We start from the raw sequence: 24,253 nt of genomic DNA, 5'->3' as shown, positions 1-24,253 counted from the left end.
CTTACTGGCTCTCATATGCATGATTGTTTATTTAACTTGGAGCCCATATTACGTTGTCTTCTCTTTTGAGTTGAATGCTTGCAGATTCTAGCTTAGTCCAATGCACATGCACTCTTATTATTATACACATTGTTCGTTCGTGCAAGTGAAAGGCAATAATGACGATAAATGATGGACTTACTGAGATAAGAAAAGCTGGTATGAACTCGACCTCTCTTGTTTTTGTAAATATGATGAGTTCATCGTTTCTGATTCAGATTATTATGAGGTAAACATATTTGCAATGAAATTTAGAGATTATAGTTGCTTGTGCCATGCTTGATTAGCTATGAGTTATAATGGTTTACCTTGCATGCCAACATGCTATTAGAATGATTATGATGTGGTATGATGGGATGGTATCCTCCTTTGAATAAATTGAGTGACTCGACTTGGCACATGTTCATGCATGTAGTTGAAACAAATCAACATAGCCTTCATGATATTTATGTTCATGGTAGATTATATCCTACTCATGCTTGTATCGGTGTAAATTAATTTTAATGCATGTTTATGACTGTTGTCGCTCTCTTAGTTGGTCACTTCCCAGTCTTTTGCTAGCCTTCACCTCTACTAAGCGGGAATACTGCTTGTGCATCCAAACTCCTTAAACCCCAAAGTTGTTCCATATGAGTCCACTATACCTTCCTATATGCGGTATTTACCTGCCGTTCCAAGTAAATTTGTATGTGCCAAACTCCAAACCTTCAAATGAAATTCTATTTTGTACGCTCGAGCAGCTCATGTTTCAACTAGGTCTTCCTATATCTTCCATGCTAGGTGGGTTATTCTCAAGAGGAGTGGACTCCGCTCCTCATTCATGAGAAAGGGCCCGTAACCGGGATGCCCAGTCCCATGATCCAAAAAGATCAAAGCAAATCAAAATAATTAAACAAAACTCTCCCAGGGCTGTTGTTAGTTGGAGGCACTCATTGTTTCGAGCAAGCCATGGATTGATGCTTGTTGGTGGTTGGGGGAGTATAAACCTTTACCATTCTATTTGGGAACTGCCTATAATGCATGTAGTATGGAAGATACATCCATCTCATAGTTGTTGCGTTGACAACAAAAGTATGCCTCTCAAAATATTATTCAACCTCTATTTTAAAATCAAGCTCTAGCACCTCTACAAATCCATGCTTCCCTCTGCGAAGGGCCTATCTATTTACTTTTATGTTATGTCATCACCCTTCTTATTAAAAAGCACCCGCTGGAGAGCACACTGTCATTTGCATTCATTACTATTGATTTATATTGGGTAAGACTTGACTGGATCTCTTTTACCATGAATTACAATGTTTAGTCAGTCCTTAATCTTTAAAGGTGCTCTGCATTTATGTTTTGCAGTCTCAGAAAGGGCTAGCGAGATTCCATTTTGTTATATCATGTTATGATTGTTTTGAGAAAGTGTTGTCATTCGAGTTTTATTATTATGGCTCGCTAGCTGATTATGTTATTGATATGAGTAATTGTAAGACCTAGGTGTTATTGTGATGTCAGGACCCCGACTCAATGCCACATCGATCTAGCATGTAACACCTCATATCACTTTGCGGCCTCACGCACGGTATTCCCATGGGTGTCGCCTTACCTTTGCCCGGGACCGTTTGCGCCTTTTGGCACACGTATATGACAGTGTCGCTAGCATCCATATGATAAGGAGCCCGGGCTGACATGGCTAGTCGTAAACCCAAAGTGGCACAGACTTACAGGGACAAGCATCCATGACCCAGCATCGAACGTGTCGGTCATCAGCGAGTGAATCCAGGCTGTAGCACTGGGCTAGCAGGACTCCGGTGAACCGGGCTGTAGCGGGCTAACAGGACTCTGGTATTCATCGCGTGACATTTCCCCGAAGGGACAGACACAGGAACGAAGAAGGACACATGCCGGCCAGCCTAAGTGTTCCGGAGCAGTAGCAAGCTACCATGGCTCAGTGAAACACTAGGAGACATTTCCCCGTAAGAGAGGCTACTAAAGATAAACAACTAGATGGTCAGATCCCACACATACCAAGCATTTCAAAACATACACACAATATGCTTGATATGTGCAAATACAACATGGCATCACAACATGACTCTATGACTCAAGTATTTATGCAATAGGCTCCGAGGAGCAAGATATTACAAACAGGGGTCTCACGACCCAACATTCAGAGCATACAAGTCAAAGCACAAGCGGAAGCTATCATGTCTGAGTACAGACATCTAGAAATGAAAAAGGCTGAGAAGCCTGACTATCTACCAGATCCTGTCGGGGCACAAGATCATAGCTGAGGTATCAAGCTAAACGTCGAAGTCCACGTGGAACTACTAGTGAGACTGAAGTCTCTCTGCAAAAACATAAAATAGGCAAACGTGAGTACAAATGTACCCAGCAAGACTTACATCAGATCTATCTACATATGCATCATTTTCAACAAGGGGATGATGGAGTTTAACTGCAGCAAGCCAGCTTTGACTCGGTGGCTATCCTAAGCTACGACTGCAAGCGACTCTTTTGAGGTGGCGCACACGAGTCCACATATTCACCATATCAATACACCACTATGGATCCGCTCCCGTCTCCCTACGAGAATGCCATCCATAGCACTCACGCTTATCTTGCGTATTTTAGAGTATCCACTTTCACTTGTCTATGAACCGATATAAGCAACCCAGAAGTCCTTTTCCGCGGACACGGCTATTCGAATAGATGATATTAACCGTGCAGGGGTGTACTTCTTCATAAATGTTTCCACCACTTAGCGTCTGCACATGACATGTGCTCGGCAGACTTCAAGCGAAAGCCGACGTGGGTGTAGACCACGACCTACCTAAACACTCAAGTCTCTAGTCCAGGTTTATCGCCTATTCGGGTTCCATCCATGAGGAGATCCGGCCGGAGTTTCGCTCACAGCCCCAAACGATGTGAACAGGGTTCCGTGACACCAAACGGGTGCCCGGTTTACCCGGCCACGTGCCTACCGCATCACAGCCCACCCCTACGGTCAGCGCTGTCCACGGCCTCCAGCATACTACAAACACCAGAAACTACTTGCAACTCCTGGACAGAGGACAAGGGTGAATAAGAAGTCGAGCGGGGTCATATTTCAGGGCCCAATGTATGGTAGTAGCTGAATCATGGATCACAAACACAGAACTCAGTTCCTGAGGACGGCTTCAATGAGACAACCCACCATGTACTCCTACATGGCCTCTCACCAACACCTTTTACCAAATCGTGTTCACACACTTAGCTCACACATAGTAGGACATGTTCACACACCTCTGATTCATCCCCGATGAATCAGACCTGACTCAACTCTAAGCAGTAGCAGGCATGACAAACAAGCATGAATGAGTAGGCACATCAGGGCTCAAACAACTCCTACTCATGCTAGTGGGTTTCATCTATTTACTGTGGCAATGACAGGTCATGCAAAGGATAAAGGGGTTCAGCTACCGCAGCAAGTAACAGATGAATCGTTATTGTCCTAATGCAGTAAAAGAGAGCAGGAGCGAGAGAGTGGGATTGTATCGGAATGAACAAGGGGGTTTTGCTTGCCTGGCACTTCTGAAGATAGCATTGAGTCTTCATCAGTGTCAACGATCACATCATCGGTATCACGTCTATCTAGAGGGGACAATTACCGGCAACATAGAAGGGAACACAATCAATGCAATGCACAATATGACACATGATCATGACATGGCAAAATGAATGTGTTATGAGCTAATGCAACTAGCAATAGATTAAATGAAGTTGGTTTGAATACAAGATTCAAATTCAAACTCCATATGTGATTATGTAAATGCCCTTTAATTGATTTGTGCTAAACAGCAGATATAAGTTGTTCTAACATGCATGAAAATGGTACAGATGGATTCCTTGAATTTTTTTGATAATTTTTCATATATAAATTATTTCATTTGGAGTTACGGTTAATTTTCTATGATTTATTGAAGTTTTAGCTATTTTCTGGAATTTTCTGATTATTTATAAAATAAACTAAATTCCGGAAAATGAATATTGCGTCAGCATGACCTCACCCTGACGTCATCAGGTCAACAGGGCGGTCCAGGTCAAACCTGACATGTGGGGTCCGCACGTCAGTGACACGGGTTAAACAGGGGGTTTAGTTTAGCTTAATTAAAGATTAGGGCACTAGGGCCCACATGTCAGTGTCAACAGGGGGGGTAATTAAATTAAAATAAACTAAACTAATTAACAGGGGGGCTGGCCCCACCTGTCATCGACCCAGGGGGGGGGGTCAAACCCCTGGTCAGCAGGGCCTAACCCGCCGGCGGCTTGACGCCGGCGAGGCCGAGACGACGGAGACCTTCGGGTTTCTTGCTCCGGCATCCAAACGCCGCGCGGAGAGGCTCTGTGGGTTCCTAGCGCTCGTGCGCATCCGGAGAAGGCGACGGAAGGACGCGGGGTGGTCAGCGCTCGCCGGAGCGGGGCTTACGGCGGCGGCCGGAGCTTCGGGTTCGAGCAGGGCGAGGCCACAGAGGACGGGAGGGATGGTTAAGGGGCTCGCCGAGCTCCTGAAGATGCTAGGAGCACGGTGCCGTGCTTGGTTTCGAGCCTTGCTGTCTGCAGTGACGGCGGCGACATCGCCGGCGGCGGGGAGCGCTCGGCTCCGGTGGTTGATGCGGCTAGGGGGCGAATTAGGCAACGAGGCATGGGGGAAATGATGCAGCGGCTCACCGCGGTTCTTCTGGTGCTGCTGGCGAGGCAGGGGAGGCACGGGGACCGGCGAATCGACGGCGGGGATCACCGGCACCCGAGGTCGGAAACGGCAGCGTTGGAGATGCAGCAGAGCTTCTGGCGCCGCGTGACTCGATGGAGAGGACGACGACGTCGTGGCGAAGCTCGGGATCACGTCGGAGAGGTGGGGCAGTGGCTGTGGGTGCGGGGTTACGGCAGCGCGTCCATGGAGGCTTCGGCCATGGCGGGGAACGGGCGAGGAGAGGCGTAGGGGGGCGAATGGGGTGTCGGCGAGGTCGGGGCGACGACCAGGAGATGATCCACGCGGCGCAACGGCGACCAGGGCGATGCAGAGAGGCTGGGTGGTGCGTGGCGAGCTCGGGCGCGCCATGCTCACCTCCCTGCCTGCTCTGGCAAGGGGAAGCAGCTGGCTGGCGCGGGCCAGCACAGTGCTGGGCCGGCCAGTGGGCTGCCAGGTAAGTGGCCAGGTAAAACTCTCTCTCTCTCTCTCTTTCTGTTTTAATTCTGTTTTCTATTTCGCAGGTTTGTTTTGAATTTGGTTTTGAAACCAATTCAATTTATTTTGCTTCTGACAATATTTTTAGGAGCTAAAAGAATTAAAACAATGCTCCACAAAAATATTTCAGAATTATTGGACCTATATTTATTTAACAGTAGATATAAGTCCAATTCAAATAGCTATTGATTTAATTCAAATACCCAAAATAAATGTTTCTGAGATACCGAAAATATTGGTTTGGATTTTACCTCTTGCCAATATTTCCAGAGGATAACAAGAACATTTTCTTGGACTTATTTGAAGCAATTTTTATCTTGATCATTTTTTAAAGGATTCTGAGGCTTTGAAAATTCCTCAATTCAAATTTCATTTGAATTTAAACATGATGCAGCAACCAAGCTAGTCCAAGGCCAGGGTAAAGCTAGGGATGTGACAACTCACCCCTACTAAATAAGAATCTCGTCCCGAGATTCAAGTCGTGAGGTAAGAAAACAGAGGGACACAAGCTAACACGATCTTCATGATCCGATCGCCCTTCTGGTAGATGTTGATCTTGGTACCTTTGCCTTCGAGGTCTTTGTCCAACACGATGACGACAGAAAGAAATTCTACAGGAATCGATCTTCTCGAAGATCGAGCAACTCGGGATCAACTCACGGAATGAGACATTAATACATCTCGCGGGCTGAGACACGACGCAAACATCCAAAGGGATGGGGTGAAACAGATGAGGAAGATTCACTAGGTAGACAACAATTCCACACCTAAGAAGGTGGTAACCGATTGCCAACGTAGCGAGGAGTTGAGTTGCCATGATGCCATAACGATGCACCTTAGGGAAGGTGACTCGTAGAAATATTCCCTTAAGTGGCAAAAAGAATTACTTTTGATTCAGAGATCATTGAAACTCTTTAAACCAGCCTAAGACAATTCTCGAGCGATCGTTTGGAGGGGGTCGGTAGAATGGCATACTCAAACTTGGATGATGTGGATTACCTTGTTGAAGACAACGCAATGGATGAATTTGCTTATCACCGGAAATGGAAGAGACCCATGGTAGAATGGCACATTGGTGGTGCAAGCTGGGAACAAAATGCAAATGTTGGGAATGATTCTGGTAACTGGGGAAGAGCCCAACAATAGAGAGTGAATTCACTGTTTAAAAGGTCATAGCATTGTCGAGGAAACCGGGAGGAATCCTAGTTAGAGCCGATGATAACACGTAGCGCTTGTGCGTGCTCTCAAGAACTTGAGCATTTCCATAATCATCAAGGTTTTACCAACATCCGTGTCAAGGATGCTGACAACACAACATACTACCATGATGAATAGCGATGGACGATGCAGATGCAAAGGAGGATAACACTTTCTCCGATTTCACCTTAGCGAGCCAAGGAACAAAATCTGGACGATCGACCGAGAGACATTTAGCATTCCGCTTCTAATGTTCTCCTTGATGTGCTAGCGTAACCATTCATAGATATGGTTTGATATCTAGAACATCAAGTAAAAAGGTCGGACTTCGGGATCTCAGAAATCCATAGGGGCAACTAGGGAGTAAATCCTACGAAATCCTTAGGGGAGGTGGCCAACTTCTTCAATCAAGATACTACAATAATAGGTCTTCCGGTTGGGTGTGTTGGCCACTACATCCACTTTACCGGTTATCGAGGGACCAATATTATAGTTCTTGGAAAATGTTCCAACCATCATATCTGCCTGAGATTCAGATCTGGTTGGTGTCAGGATATTCCAGACTCATCGAGTCTAGGAAGACAAATGAAAGTTTGCAACACAATTCGACGAGACAACGCTGCGAGATTCTCGGGGAATGAACTACGATAGTAAGCTCCAAAACATGAGCTGGTTCTGCTACAAACATGTGAACACGCTGTCCCAGACAAACATGACCACGTGGTAGTCTTATAATAAAACACTACCGAGTTCAGGTGGGGAACCATCAACGAGGATATCAAAATCCTTGCATAAGGCATGCTCTTAAGAAGGAACTTCTTCTCCTTGAACAAATCAATCAGTGGCTTGGTGTGCTCGGAACACATATGGAATGAAGGTTGCAAGTCTCCAGACCACAGAATACTTCGCACGTATGCATGACTGACTTGGGATGATTCCAGAGGAAGCAAAACTAACTTTCTCAAATCCACGGCGGCAACTTTCACCAAATGCACGTGTATAAGAGGAAGTCACTCCTTTCATCAAACACATACTTCATGAGTTAGCATGAAGAAATGCTTTCAGAAGTTTCCAACACTAACTTGTTGTCCAACAAGATCATGGAGGAGATAAGGATGTTGTCAATGGGCTCAACAACAATTCATCTAGGTTTCCTTTTAAAAGGAATTCCATAGTTAAGTGAACACGGTGATAGCATTGGTCAGGCCAAAGATGTAATGGTGTATGCTCGAGGGATCAACCACGAATAAGACAACATTACGAGCATCATTGGTACTGATTTGATTTGACGATAGCCCACACTCAAATCAAAGGATTGATAAGCCAATAGGTCCAGCAACTGATCACAGGGACCAATCGATGAAGATATCATCTTTCTTCAACACACACTACACAAGATTATCCCTTTGGAACGAACTAAGTCAGGCAAGCTTTTATCCTCCAACTCTCCAAGTTGTTGTCTAGCTTAACCAACTAGCTCAGGGATATCTAACACCGATTCTTGGAGAGAAGGTGGTTCACAAGAAACCAACTTGATCACGAGCTCAACATAACGGTCAGGTGACGACCTGGTGATACTTCCGAGAAGATATTCAGAAAATCATGAACCACCGGTATGTTACTAAGCTCGAGAACAATCTCGCTTTTGAGGGCAAGACAATATGATCAAATGAGTGAGGACTTGACAAGATCCTAACTCATCAATCGAAGGGTGCACCGAAATAAGGACTAGGTAGCACGATCAGTCTTAGAAGGATGATTCAAAAACCAACATGCTAAGAATGAAATTATTATCCTTTAACTACCAAGCACGAGGTTGCTGGGGGTATTGATTTCACACATCACAATTCATTTGTCGGTATTCCGGTTGCATCAACACGAGGGCCGAGGAATGACTAATGATGGTGAGAAGTATCACTACGTCAAAATTCATGAGAGTTGGTGCAGTTCTCATGACAATTCTGACATAAAGGGGGTAATACTCCAAGGTAGAACAAAACCAAAAGCTGGATTGGCATTTGATCTGCGGAATACAACTACTTTGACCCAATCCTAGATATGGATGAGGTACTGGAGTTTGTTTCTCCTAGTCATTCCGAACTAGAACGGCTTGACGGACCACAAGAATAACGAGCATCGGTGAACACGAATGCACGACATCAACTTGAGTATCAACTGCTGGACAAGGGTCAAATACAACTACAGAGGGACAACTCAAAAGAACATATGATTTCCTGAGTTGTGGATGCATGGTTCAGCATGTCGAACCAAGTTCAACATAATTCTTCCGGATAACCCATGCAGAAAGGTTGAGCTGGCAGAGTCACAATATAGCATGGAGAACTCATCAAGAGCACTTTTGTTATCATCTTTTGGTTCAGAAGAACTCCTGCCAAGAATGGTTCATGGTAATTGGAAGAAGGATGTACCACGAACCTCGAGGACTATCGCAAAGGTTACTACTATCCTAAAGGGACTAGCAAACACTATCAACATGAAGTAAGTAGGGTGAATCTCGGGTTCAAAACCCAAGGAGTAGAATACCTACTACTAAGTGGCATCACGGGATGCTTTCGAGAATAAAAGCCAGAATCATCACACTGGGACACAAAACATGGCTAGACTACTAGATGATCCCCTGAGACACCTAGGGTCATAATAATAACTCCAACATAAAGGTCGAGGCAGTAGAGTACCTCAACTCAACAATTTGTGTGATTAACCTGGCCTAAAAGACATTGAAACCAGAGGAAAAGGATTTTGCAAATGCATCAGACTCTTTAGAAACCTGGGATGACTCGGACAGCATAACGGCTGTAAATGCTCAGAAAAGATTTGAGACATTCACAAAAATGGTGGCATAACCACTCAGAAGCACAATATCAAGGTTTCGAGATCAACAATTAGCATATGGAAGTAATCGGAACTGAAACGAGGCTTAAGTCCAACAATCTATAAGTCTACGGATTAGTAACACGTGATCCTGATAGAAAGAGGAGATAGCCTAGTTCCTTAACCCCCGTAGAAGAGAAGATGATGACTCAGATCAGAAGGCATAAGGTATAAGGAGTAAAAAGAGCCTTACGTTCCATCCCACAATCAATTCCCTTATATAGCTAAAGAATTTCTAGACTCAACTTCGACCAGTTTGGCTTGGTAATCCTACAGGCAGTCAAGCTCTGATACCAGCGCTGTCAGGACCCCGACTCAATGCCACATCGATCTAGCATGTAACACCTCATATCACTTTGCGGCCTCACACACGGTATTCCCACGGGTGTCGCCTTACCTTTGCCCGGGACCGTTTGCGCCTTTTGGCACACGTATATGACAGTGTCGCTAGCATCCATATGATAAGGAGCCCGGGTTGACATGGCTAGTCGTAAACCCAAAGTGGCACAGACTTACAGGGACAGGCATCCATGACCCAGCATCGAACGTGTCGGTCATCAGCGAGTGAATCCAGGCTGTAGCACTGGGCTAGCAGGACTCCGGTGAACCGGGCTGTAGCGGGCTAAAAGGACTCTGGTATTCATCGCGTGACATTTCCCCGAAGGGACAGACACAGGAACGAAGAAGGACACATGCCGGCCAGCCTAAGTGTTCCGGAGCAGTAGCAAGCTACCATGGCTCAGTGAAACACTAGGAGACATTTCCCCGTAAGAGAGGCTACTAAAGATAAACAACTAGATGGTCAGATCCCACACATACCAAGCATTTCAAAACATACACACAATATGCTCGATATGTGCAAATACAACATGGCATCACAACATGACTCTATGACTCAAGTATTTATGCAATAGGCTCCGAGGAGCACGATATTACAAACAGGGGTCTCACGACCCAACATTCAGAGCATACAAGTCAAAGCACAAGCGGAAGCTATCATGTCTGAGTACAGACATCTAGAAATGAAAAAGGCTGAGAAGCCTGACTATCTACCAGATCCTGTCGGGGCACAAGATCGTAGCTGAGGTATCAAGCTAAACGTCGAAGTCCACGTGGAACTACTAGTGAGACTGAAGTCTCTCTGCAAAAACATAAAATAGGCAAACGTGAGTACAAATGTACCCAGCAAGACTTACATCAGATCTATCTACATATGCATCATTTTCAACAAGGGGATGATGGAGTTTAACTGCAGCAAGCCAACTTTGACTCGGTGGCTATCCTAAACTACGACTGCAAGCGACTCTTTTGAGGTGGCGCACACGAGTCCACATATTCACCATATCAATACACCACTATGGATCCGCTCCCGTCTCCCTACGAGAACGCCATCCATAGCACTCACGCTTATCTTGCGTATTTTAGAGTATCCACTTTCACTTGTCTATGAACTGATATAAGCAACCCAGAAGTCCTTTTCCGCGGACACGGCTATTCGAATAGATGATATTAACCCTGCAGGGGTGTACTTCTTCATACATGTTTCCACCACTTAGCGTCTGCACACGACATGTGCTCGGCGGACTTCAAGCGAAAGCCGACGTGGGTGTAGACCACGACCTACCTAAACACTCAAGTCTCTAGTCCAGGTTTATCGCCTATTCGGGTTCCATCCATGAGGAGATCCGGCCGGAGTTTCGCTCACAGCCCCAAACGATGTGAACAGGGTTCCGTGACACCAAACGGGTGCCCGGTTTACCCGGCCACGTGCCTACCGCATGACAGCCCACCCCTACGGTCAGCGCTGTCCACGGCCTCCAGCATACTACAAACACCAGAAACTACTTGCAACTCCTGGACAGAGGACAAGGGTGAATAAGAAGTCGAGCGGGGTCATATTTCAGGGCCCAATGTATGGTAGTAGCTGAATCATGGATCACAAACATAGAACTCAGTTCCTGAGGACGGCTTCAATGAGACAACCCACCATGTACTCCTACATGGCCTCTCACCGACACCTTTTACCAAATCGTGTTCACACACTTAGCTCACACATAGTAGGACATGTTCACACACCTCTGATTCATCCCCGATGAATCAGACCTGACTCAACTCTAAGCAGTAGCAGGCATGACAAACAAGCATGAATGAGTAGGCACATCAGGGCTCAAACAACTCCTACTCATGCTAGTGGGTTTCATCTATTTACTGTGGCAATGACAGGTCATGCAAAGGATAAAGGGGTTCAGCTACCGCAGCAAGTAACAGATGAATCGTTATTGTCCTAATGCAGTAAAAGAGAGCAGGAGCGAGAGAGTGGGATTGTATCGGAATGAACAAGGGGGTTTTGCTTGCCTGGCACTTCTGAAGATAGCATTCAGTCTTCATCAGTGTCAACGATCACATCATCGGTATCACGTCTATCGAGAGGGGACAATTACCGGCAACATAGAAGGGAACACAATCAATGCAATGCACAATATGACGCATGATCATGACATGGCAAAATGAATGTGTTATGAGCTAATGCAACTAGCAATAGATTAAATGAAGTTGGTTTGAATACAAGATTCAAATTCAAACTCCATATGTGATTATGTAAATGCCCTTTAATTGATTTGTGCTAAACAGCAGCTATAAGTTGTTCTAACATGCATGAAAATGGTACAGATGGATTCCTTGAATTTTTCTGATAATTTTTCATATATAAATTATTTCATTTGGAGTTACGGTTAATTTTCTATGATTTATTGAAGTTTTAGCTATTTTCTGGAATTTTCTGATTATTTATAAAATAAACTAAATTCCAGAAAATGAATATTGCGTCAGCATGACCTCACCCTGATGTCATCAGGTCAACAGGGCGGTCCAGGTCAAACCTGACATGTGGGGTCCACACGTCAGTGACACGGGTTAAACAGGGGGTTTAGTTTAGCTTAATTAAAGATTAGGGCACTAGGGCCCACATGTCAGTGTCAGCAGGGGGGGTAATTAAATTAAAATAAACTAAACTAATTAACAGGGGGGCTGGCCCCACCTGTCATCGACCCAGGGGGGGGTCAAACCCCTGGTCAGCAGGGCCTAACCCGCCGGCGGCTTGACGCCGGCGAGGCCGAGACGGCGGAGACCTTCGGGTTTCTTGCTCCGGCGTCCAAACGCCGCGCGGAGAGGCTCTGTGGGTTCCTAGCGCTCGTGCGCATCCGGAGAAGGCGACGGAAGGACGCGGGGTGGTCAGCGCTCGCCGGAGCGGGGCTTGCGGCGGCGGCCGGAGCTTCGGGTTCGAGCGGGGCGAGGCCACAGAGGACGGGAGGGATGGTTAAGGGGCTCGCCGAGCTCCTGAAGATGCTACGAGCACGGTGCCGTGCTCGGTTTCGAGCCTTGCTGTCTGCAGTGACGGCGGCGACATCGCCGGCGGCGGGGAGCGCTCGGCTCCGGTGGTTGATGCGGCTAGGGGGCGAATTAGGCAACGAGGCATGGGGGAAACGATGCAGCGGCTCACCGCGGTTCTTCTGGTGCTGCTGGCGAGGCAGGGGAGGCACGGGGACCGGCGAATTGACGGCGGGGATCACCGGCACCCGAGGTCGGAAACGGCGGCGTTGGAGATGCAGCAGAGCTTCTGGCGTCGCGTGACTCGATGGAGAGGACGACGACGTCGTGGCGGAGCTCGGGATCACGTCGGAGAGGTGGGGCAGTGGCTGTGGGTGCGGGGTTACGGCAGCGCGTCCATGGAGGCTTCGGCCATGGCGGGGAACGGGCGAGGAGAGGCGTAGGGGGGGCGAATGGGGTGTCGGCGAGGTCGGGGCGACGACCAGGAGACGATCCACGCGGCGCAACGGCGACCAGGGCGATGCAGAGAGGCTGGGTGGTGCGTGGCGAGCTCGGGCGTGCCATGCTCACCTCCCTGCCTGCTCTGGCAAGGGGAAGCAGCTGGCTGGCGCGGGCCAGCACAGTGCTGGGCCGGCCAGTGGGCTGCCAGGTAAGTGGCCAGGTAAAACTCTCTCTCTCTCTCTTTCTGTTTTAATTCTGTTTTCTATTTTGCAGGTTTGTTTTGAATTTGGTTTTGAAACCAATTAAATTTATTTTGCTTCTGAAAATATTTTTAGGAGCTAAAAGAATTAAAACAATGCTCCACAAAAATATTTCAGAATTATTGGACCTATATTTATTTAACAGTAGATATAAGTCCAATTCAAATAGCTATTGATTTAATTCAAATACCCAAAATAAATGTTTTTGAGATACCGAAAATATTGGTTTGGATTTTACCTCTTGCCAATATTTCCAGAGGATAACAAGAACATTTTCTTGGACTTATTTGAAGCAATTTTTATCTTGATCATTTTTTTAAAGGATTCTGAGGCTTTGAAAATTCCTCAATTCAAATTTCATTTGAATTTAAACATGATGCAGCAACCAAGCTAGTCCAAGGCCAGGGTAAAGCTAGGGATGTGACATGTGAGTATGGTTAGTTCATAATATTTGTTGAAACCTGAATGATGGCTTTGCATGTTTACAACAACAAGAGCAAACAGAGTTTGTAAAAGTTTTTCTTTATCACTTTCAGTTTCTCAACTGAATTGCTTGAGGACAAGCAAAGGTTTAAGCTTGGGGGAGTTGATACGTCTCCAACGTATCTACTTTTCAAAACACTTTTGCCCTTGTTTTGGACTCTAAATTGCATGATTTGAATGAAACTAACCCGGACTAACGCTGTTTTCAGCAGAACTGCCATGATGTTGTTTTATGTGTAGAAAAGAAAAGTTCTCGGAATGTCCTGAAAATCCACGGAGGCACTTTTTGGAAAATATAAAAAATACTGGCGAAAGAATCAAGACCAGGGGGCCCACACCCTATCCACGAGGGTGGGGGGAGCACCCCCTCCCCCTGGGCGCGCCCCCTGTCTCGTGGGCCCCCTGGACCTCCACCGACCTCAACTCCAACTCCATATATTCACGTTCGGGGAGAAAAAAATCAAAGAAAAAGTTTCAGCGTGTTTTACGATACGGAGCCGCCGCCAAGCCCTAATCTCTCTCGGGAGGGCTGATCTGGAGTCCGTTCGGGGCTCCGGAGAGGGGGATTCGTCGCCGTCATCATCATCAACCATCCTCCATCACCAATTTCATGATGCTCATCGCCGTGCGTGAGTAATTCCATCGTATGCTTGCTGGACGGTGATGGGTTGGATGAGATTTACCATGTAATCAAGTTAGTTTTGTTAGGGTTTGATCCCTAGTATCCACTATGTTCTGAGATTGATGGTGCTATGACTTTGCTATTCTTAATGCTTGTCACTAGGGCCCGAGTGCCATGATTTCAGATCTGAACCTATTATGTTTTCATGAATATATGTGTGTTCTTGATCCTATCTTGCAAGTCTATAGTCACCTATTATGTGTTATGATCCGACAACCCCGAAGTGACAATAATCGGGATACTTCTCGGTGATGACCATAGTTTGAGGAGTTCATGTATTCACTATGTGTTAATGCTTTGTTCCAGTTCTCTATTAAAAGGAGGCCTTAATATCCCTTAGTTTCCGCTAGGACCCCGCTGCCACGGGAGGGTAGAACAAAAGATGTCATGCAAGTTCTTTTCCATAAGCATGCATGACTATATACGGAATACATGCCTACATTACATTGATGAACTGGAGCTAGTTCTGTGTCACCCTATGTTATAGCTATTACATGAGGAATCACATCCGGCATAATTATCCATCACTGATCCATTGCCTACGAGCTTTTCACATATTGTCCTTCACTTATTTACTTTTCCGTTGCTATTGTTACAATCGCTACCAAACCCAAAAATATTACTTTTGCTACCGTTACCTTTATTATCATACTACTTTGCTGCTAAATACTTTGCTGCAGATACTAAGTTATCCAGGTGTGGTAGAATTGACAACTCAACTGCTAATACTCAAGAATATTCTTTGGCTCCCCTTGTGTTGAATCAATAAATTTGGGTTGAATACTTTACCCTCGAAAGCTGTTGCGATCCCCTACACTTGTGGGTTATCAATAGCCACCACAGAATAGGGGCATCTGGTTCGGCATCCAAGAGGCGATCAAACTCACCCAAGCAGTTCATCGCACCAGCTTAAGAACACCTCTCGCGAGGCTGTTCTTCCCTTGTACTGTTCATCATTAGCCCCTGAGGCAATCCACCACACCACACACTGGAGTAGGGTATTACACCACAACGGTGGCCCGAAACAGTATAAATCTCGTGTCCCTTGTGTTGTTCACCGTTTTAGCTTAGATTCTCATGAGGCGATCGGACGTAGGTCGGTAGGGGAAAGATCTTCGTGTGCAGCCCAGAGTTCGAACCTTTATGGTCTGTCGGAACCCAACATCCGACATTTGGGGCGCCAGGTAGGAGTGCGTCGAAATATTTCTTCCGCTGTTCCGCGTTCGATCTTCCGTCGTGTCCATTGCTGACGCTCGCCGGGCTCGCGCCGAGCATCGGTTTGCTCTCGCCGCCCGCATCGCCCAGACGGCTCCCGTCGGTGGGTGTCCCCGCCGTTCCCCGTCGCCTGCCGCCAATGTCGCCATCGGGCCGGCAGGGAACAAGCAGCAGGCCTTGTCGCTGCATCCTTCGGTGCGGCGGGAAGGCCGTACCGTCACCCCGTCGCTGACTCCAGCTGGTTCGTCGTCCCATGCCCGTCGCGCCCCCACGGACGCGCACGCCGCGTTGCTCTTGGCGCGTGAGCTCCTGCACTACCATCCCGTCGACGACCTCTACGAGGAGTGGCTCACTCACATCACCGAGCTCGTCAGCGCCGCAGGGGGCTCCCCTACGCCGTCCCTCTCGTTGCCTCGCCCTCCGTCCTGCGTAGGAGGCGCAGATCAGGAGGCGCCTCTGCCTCCTCCTCCCCAAGATGGCGTCTTGGCTCCAAGGAGCGCGGCCCCAGGACGAGATCCACCACGTCCGGCGCCCGCGCGACAAGAAAGGAGCTGCCAAGAAATCCCTCGTCCCCAAGAAGGTGCACGCGTGCTCCCGGCACCGGCGCGCCATGACCGCATCCCTGCGCCAGCATGTCAAGACCCCGCGCTGCTCCAGGCAGCTGCGCGCGGGAATCTCCTAGAGCAAGCCCCACATCGGCAGAGAGCTCCGGTGGTCACCGCAGGCTTCCGCGCCTTCACCACCGAGCTACGCAGTGTCGCCTGGCCGGGCAAGTTCAAGCCTGACCCGCGTCCTTGCTACGACGACACTGCAGACCCCGTGGAATTCCTATAGCTCTACGAGCTGGGGATCGAAGCCGCTAACGGAGACGAAAAGGTCATGGCGAACTGGTTTCCCATGGCACTCAAGGACGGCGCCCGCACCTGGCTCCTGAACCTGGCCCCTAGCACGATCTCCTCCTAGGACGAGATGCGCACTCGCTTCATCGCCAACTTCTAGGGCATGCGCGACCGTCCGCCGGCCATGAGTGACCTGCGCCGCATCAAGCAGCAGCTTGGAGAGACCTTGCAGAAGTACATCCAGTGCTTCAACAACGCTCATCTCAAGATTCCCAGGGTGACCGAGGAGGCCATCATCTCAGCGTTCTCTGATGGCGTCCGCGACGTCAAGATGAAGGAGGAGCTAGCGATCCACGTAGATCTTTGTACGTCTCTGGAGCTATTCAACCTGGCGACCAAGTGCGCAAGGGCTGAGGAGGGATGCCTCTCTCTTCTCGAGCTCCCAGCAGCAGACTCAGAAGAGAAGAAAGCCAAGGCCAAGGATGTGAAGCGCAAGGGGGCAGCTGTGCTCGCAGCAGAGCCGGACACAAAGCGCATCAGGGACCAGCCGGAGTCGTCCAAGGGCAGCCCGTACTGTGTGTACCACGATCTCCATAGCCACAACACCAACGAATGCCAAGAGCTCAGGGCCGTGCGAGAAGGCCGAGTCGGTCGACGCCCCGAGCGCAACGATCGGGGCTACGACCGAGGCGGAGCAAGAGGTGGAGGATGATGGGACAACTGTGGCCCTCGCCAAGGTTGGCGTGACCGGCCTCGCGAGGGCCGCTGGCAGGACCAGCCTCGCGAGGGGCTTGGAGAGATCAGCCTCGTGAGTATCGCCCGCAAGGCAACGCAGGACTTCCTCCTCTGCCACCACCACCAAGAAGGAATGAGGACCATCATCAGGACGAGGGGGCTTGTAATGCCCCGGATACAACTTTCCATATTCGTAACTCCAACTCCTGCCTTTTTAGGAGATGCGATATGATATTTCCTTCATGGTTGGGTTTTTGTCTTTTGTTTTGCATTTTGTTCATGGCATTCAGCTCATCTCATAGCATCATGCGCATTGCATCTGCATGTTTTCATAAAACTTGCATCCACTCGTAGTTGCCGCTCCTCACTTCTCTCCGTTGCGTTCGTTGACCATTCCGAGACCAACCATGTTTTTGTTTCCCTCTTGCCCAACCACCTAACCTCTCTTGCCAACTCGCAGTCCCCTCGCGCGCGTGTCCGAATCATCCCCGAACCCGAATCGCACGGTCATGACCGTTGGATTCGAATCATCCCCTAACATCTATAAAACATCTTTGTTTTCTTATTTGGACTTCCTACCTATTTTCGACCGCCCGATTACGATCGGACGGACCGAGTTAACCCTAACATGATCCTACCTGCTATATAAGCAGCTTAACCCTAGATTTTGGGCAGGCTGTCCCATCCATCTCATCGTCGCCGCCACTCCACCAAATCCCCCTCGGTATTCCCCTTCTCCTTGTTTTCCTCCACCCACCAACCAGCCTCCACCTTCCCCTCATCCAGGACCATCTGCTCCTCTACCCGAGCCCCCTGCCTCGCCCCCCAGGCCGCGCCCTCCGGCGACCCAGCCCGCCGGCGACCTCGACACCCAGGCAGTCCCCGTCCGTGCCCCTCCTCCTGTTTCCATCTCCTCGCTCATCTCTAACCTCTCTCTCCCTCGTTGCTTCGCAGAGGACCAACCATGGCACTGTCGAGCTCGTCGTCCTCGGCCCAGGCTGCTTCAGGTCCGCGCGCCGCCATCCCTGCTTCGCCGGACCTCCCTCTCCGCCTCCCCAAGTCGCGCCCTTGCCTGCCAGAGCTCCTGTCGCCGTTGTCGTTGTTCGAGACCTGCGCCTCACTTCCTCCTCGAACCAGAAGGTCGACGCCTCCCCGACCCGAACTGGCCCGGATCCGGCCATCTCCGACGCCCTTGCCCGGATCCCGCTGTGCTTCGGCCAAGTCCCGCCGCGGCAAGCCCTCCAGCGCCAAGTCCCAGCGCTGCTCCATCAGCATCGCGCCCAAGTCCACCGCCGCCGCCATGGATGGCTGTGCCCCGCGCCTGAGCCCCGGTATGCGCCTCCCTTTGCCGGATTTGGACCCTGGCGCCTTCCCGTGCTCCGTTCCGCCCGTTCTGGCCGGTTCCCGCCGATTCCGTCGCCAGGACCCCCCCTGCGTCTTCCTCTCCATCGCCATGGTCCTGCTGCTCTGCTTATGTTCTTCAGAAACGAGAGCAGCAGCTGCTCATTCCGAGCATTGACCGCGCCCCTGCATCCTGCGACCCATGCCAGCCGCAGTGCCTCAAGGCCCAGCCGCTCCCCTTCAGCCCTCCAGCCCACCAGATCCGCTGGCCCAAGGCCCTCTGGTGAGCCTCAGCCTAGCCTCTGTTTGCCCTATGCACTGTTGGGCCAATTAGTTTCGGCCCGTGTAGGTTTTTTTGGCATCTGTGAATTTGTCTAATTTTCCAGGAGTTTGCAGATTTACAGAAAAGCCCTCATGTTCATGCATTTAATTTCTCACAAACCGTGCATCGGATTAAAATGAATTAAATATGTAAAATGCTTGGAATTACATGTACTTTCATAATATCCCAGTTTCATCCATGTTTGAAATGTTTAAAATGCTGTTTGATAATTTTCTCAAATGCCATGCTAAAATGATTTATTTCATAACTAAATAATCGTAGCTCCAATTTTAATAAACTTTATATGTAAATGGGGTGGAAAAATGCCTAGTTTAACTTGTTGCACTTTATTTTCCTGTTTAACAACAATAAAGTATGTTTTAGGGCAGAGCAGTACCAAATCTAAAATATGCACATGAGGATTTTTCAGAAATGTTGTTTGTTGTTCCGGCCTCATTTAAACTTGCCTAGATAGGTAGTTTAATTATGCTTCACCTCTTGCCATGTTTAACAACATTTAATATTGTTGGGTAGCTTAAATAGGAGAGAACTAAATATGTCAATGTGGTGTTTTGTCAATATGCAACTCGTTGCATATTGAGCTCCACTTAACTTGTAGTATTGTTTGTTGCACTTTGCCATGCCATGCCTCTTTAAACCGGATATGTGTCATACTTGATTTTGCTTCATGCCATGATTATGCTTGTGTGTTTACCGTGGTGTTTGCTTCTTTCCGGTTGTGCTCCTTCTCGTTAGTTCTTGTTTTGTTGCGATCGTGAGGGTTCATTCGTCTACGCTTGGTTCGTCTTCGTGGCTTCATCTTCTTCATGGACTCGTTCTTCTTCCTTGCGGGATTTCAGGCAAGATGACCATCACCTTGGATCTCATTACTATCATTGCTATGCTAGTTGCTTCGTTCTATCGCTTTGCTGCGCTACCTATCACTTGTTCTTCAAGCCTCCCAATTTGCCATGTCAGCCTCTAACCTTTTTCACCCTTCCTAGCAAACCGTTGTTTGGTTATGTTACCGCTTTTGCTCAGCCCCTCTTATAGCGTTGTTAGTTGCAGGTGAAGTTGAAGATTGTTCCATGGTGGACAGGATGATGTTGGGATATCACAATATCTCTTATTTAATTAATGCATCTATATACTTGGTAAAGGGTGGAAGACTCGGCCTTATGCCTGGTGTTTTGTTCCACTCTTGCCGCCCTAGTTTCCGTCATACCGGTGTTATGTTCCCGGATTTTGCGTTCCTTACGCGGTTGGCTGATTTATGGGACCCCCTTGACAGTTCGCTTTGAATAAAACTCCTCCAGCAAGGCCCAACCTTGGTTTTACCATTTGCCTCACCACCATCTATACCCTTCCCTTGGGTCGGCCAACCCGAGGGTCATCTTTATTTTAGCCCCCCCGGGCCAGTGCTTCTCTAAGTGCTGGTCCGAACTAAGCTGCCTGCGGGGCCACCTTGGGGAAACTTGAGGTCTCGTTTTACTCGTAGCTAGTCTCATCCGGTGTTGCCCTGAGAACAAGATATGTGCAGCTCCTACCGGGATTGTCGGTGCATCGGGCGGCTTTGCTGGTCTTCTTTTACCATTGTCGAAATGTCTTGTAAACCGGGATTCCGAGACTGATCGGGTCTTCCTGGGAGAAGGAATATCCTTCGTTGATTGCGAGATCTTGTGATGGGCAAAGTTGGGACACCCCTGCAGGGTATAAACTTTCGAGAGCCGTGCCCGCGGTTATGTGGCAGATGGGAATTTGTTAATGTCCGGTTGTAGATAACTTGACACCAAATTCGATTTAAAACGCATCAACCACGTGTGTATCCGTGATGGTCTCTTTTCGGCGGAGTCCGGGAAGTGAACACTGTTTTTGGGTTATGTTTGACGTAAGTAGGAGTTCAGGATCACCTCTTGATCATTGCTAGCTTCACGACCGTTCCGTTGCTTCTCTTCTCGCTCTCATTTGCGTATGTTAGCCACAATATATGCTTAGTCGCTGCTGCAACCTCACCACTTTACCCCTTCCTTACCCATTAAGCTTTGCTAGTCTTGATACCCACGGTAATGGGATTGCTGAGTCCTCGTGGCTCATAGATTACTACAAACAATTGTAGGTACAGGTTATGCGATGATCATGATGCGAGAGCGATGTTTGCTTGTTTTGGAGTTCTTCTTCTGCTTCTTCTTCGATCAGGGGATAGGTTCCAGGTCGGCAGCCTGGGCTAGCAGGGTGGATGTCATTTGAGTTTCTGCTTGTGTTTCATCCGTAGTCGGATGGTGCTCTTATGTAAGATGATGTTGTATTCGTGTGGCATTGTATGCCTTTTGTATGTATCCCCAGCTATTATGTAATGTTGATGTAATGATATCCACCTTGCAAAAGCGTGTCAATATGCGGTTCTATCCTTGGTGGGACCTTCGTGTCTCTTTAGGATAGTATCGCATATTGGGCGTGACATGTTGGTATCAGAGCCTCGACCGACCATAGGAGCCCCCTTGTTTGTTGGCCGTTGTTGAGTCTAGAAGAAAACTATTTTGAGTCTTAGGATTATATATATCAGAGAGTCTGATTCTTTTTACTCCTCAGCCCCCTTCGTTGCTCTGGTGAGGACTCTCGACGTAGATGTTTTGTCTTTCCTCTCCTCAATTTTTTCACAATTTTTTTTAGGGTCACGCGAGTATCTTGGGATCGTTCCGATAGTCTTGTGACGAGAACATTGTTCTTGGTGCCTCCTGACATTTAGGGGTTGTGGCCGTGTCCCGGGGAGTTGAGCTCCGAGGTGTTGTCGTCACAATTTTATCGTTGCAGTTCTGGAATACCTGAGTTTTTGCCGACATCGAAAATCTCTTTTATGCAGTTGTTGGTGAGATAAAGTTGACGCCACCCAATACTGGGGATTTCGGGAGTATTGCCATAGCTCATATAGCGGATGCTTTTCGAAGGTTGAGGTACACGATTTCCGGAGTTTTCTTGGTTATGGGTTGACGGATGGATACAGCTGGATGTAGGGATTGTTAGTTTGGGTGAGATATATTGCTTCCCCTGTATCCCCAACACCAGATTGCATAACCAGAAAGTTTCGGGAGTTTTATAGGTGGGAATTCAAGTAGCTCCTAGAATATCTTTCCGACAGATGCATGATATGAGATTGGGGTTCGACGTCTAGTGGTCCGCCTATCCACGGTTGTTTTTACAGTGGCCTCGTTGTGTCTTAAAGAGCCCTTGGCTATGCTGGTTCGGGGACACTTTGTATGTCATGTGCACTGCCTTGTACATGATGGTGCTGTACGATCGAGCCCGTGTGGGCCCCACCATGAAAACTTCGGACGAAATCTCTATCATATGTTTGTTCCGGCTTATTTCTACAAGCCAATCCTTTGTTTTGTTTTGAGTTGTGGTATTTGAGTTGCTTCAATGTCAAGTGTTGATTCCATACCTTTTCTAAACGGTGTTCTCATATTTCTATGGGAGTACTAATCCTTCTTGAGCACTGAGGTTGTCATGTCAATTCATTCCAACTGGTGTGCTTCTCTTCAAGTGGATCCGATCATTTCAACATTTGTGAGATCAATTCTAAGTTTTCTCAACGGTATCCGTTTCATCCGTCCCCAAGTTGCCTTTGTTTTCCCGCCCTCCCACCCTTTTTCTTCAAGGACTCAGATTTCTTAACCATGTATCCTTTTATTTGTGGGAAGTCTCTTCATTCTTTTCTTTCAATGTTCTTATCCGATGATTCTCAGGAAGATACTAAGGGTATGTTTGGTTGAAGAACCAAGTGGAATTGGAATGTAATGTAATGGTTCCATTCCACAAGAATGGAATGGTTCCATCTCTGTGTTTGGTATCAACCATTAGGTGGAATGGAACGGTTACATCTCCATGTTTAGTTGGTGGAATGGAATGGAATGATTTTTTTTCCAAATTAGTGTTTGCTTTTCCAGTAATATATGCAACATTAATTTTATTTTGAAAGCATTTTATTTAAGTATCAGAAAAACATTTTTTTCATCACCTACTATTTGTATTTTGCTTCACAATCATGCCAAATAAAATGACATCAATAATCTATACATAATCTATTTACAAACAAACATGGAAAGGATTCTCAATAAATGGTGGTGTATGCACAAATTGCAAAGGCGTGAACAAGCACAAATCGCAAGAGGGAGCAGGAGCACGATGGAGCAGAGCCTGATTCAGTTTGGCGTAGCCGCCGCATGCCAGTTCCTCTGTCGTTGCGGCTCCTTCCACTGCCGCCGCCCACCAGAACTGGTTGCTACTGCACTCCTCCTTAGCCGCTGCCGCTGTGTAGATGTGCCTGCGACAGGATGGCCGCTGCTCCACTCCTCCTTAGCCGCCGCCGCCGCACAGCAAGCAGCTTCTGCCCCTCAGATGTGCCTGCGACCGGACGGCCGCTCCTCCTTACTTTGCCTGAATGTGTCCGCGGCAAGATGGCCTCTCCTCCTTCTGGCGCTGGTAGAGATGAAGATGGCCGCCTGTGCGGGGGAAAGACGAGCAGGAGGCGAGACGACGGGGACGAGACGGACAGCCGATGCCGGAGAGGGAGAGAGGTGGGAGTTGGGGCCGGGGGAGTGGCGGCGCTGAGATTTGAAGGGTGTGTGCGAGTCGGGGGAGGAGAAACAGACGCCCGTTCCGCGTGGTCTGGCCGATTTGGAGGTATCGCTCGGTTCCGGATTTACAAGGTATATTCGTTCCGTGGGAACGAGTGGGTTCCGTTCCATCTATATACCAAACACTGGAACAAAGCCTAGGAACGGGTCCGACCTATGCCGTTCCACTCCGTGACTGAAACTAAACACACCCTAATGGAGCTTTGAGTTCATCATTCTTCGTGATTTTTCTTCTCTGGTGGATTAATTTCAAGCTTCGGTGTTGATCATATCTCTTCCTTTTGTTTCACATATCTTCCCATGTGAATTTCTTATCCAAGGCTCTCTTATTTATTCACCTCTCCCAGTTCATATCCGGAGTGTTGAAGATATCTCGGAAGATTCGTATTTCCATTCTCAATCCATTCAAGTTATTTTGAGGCTCTTATATCATTCAAGCCATTTAATTCAACGGGTGTAATATTTCTTTAAATCTTTTCAACAGTGTTTCTCTTGAGTGGGCCCTAACCCATAGGACTTTTCCAGGATCTTACCTGACTCTCCTAATTTTCCCGGAGCTATTCTCAAATTCCTTTCAAAGTTTGACATAAGAATGAAATTTCATCAGTCAGATGTTTTCCAAGATCGATTTCAA

This window comes from Triticum dicoccoides, chromosome 3B (assembly GCF_002162155.2).
Source record: "Triticum dicoccoides isolate Atlit2015 ecotype Zavitan chromosome 3B, WEW_v2.0, whole genome shotgun sequence".
Taxonomy (NCBI): domain Eukaryota; kingdom Viridiplantae; phylum Streptophyta; class Magnoliopsida; order Poales; family Poaceae; genus Triticum; species Triticum dicoccoides.
The sequence above is the reverse complement of the archived record's forward strand: the minus strand, read 5'-3'. Positions refer to the sequence as shown.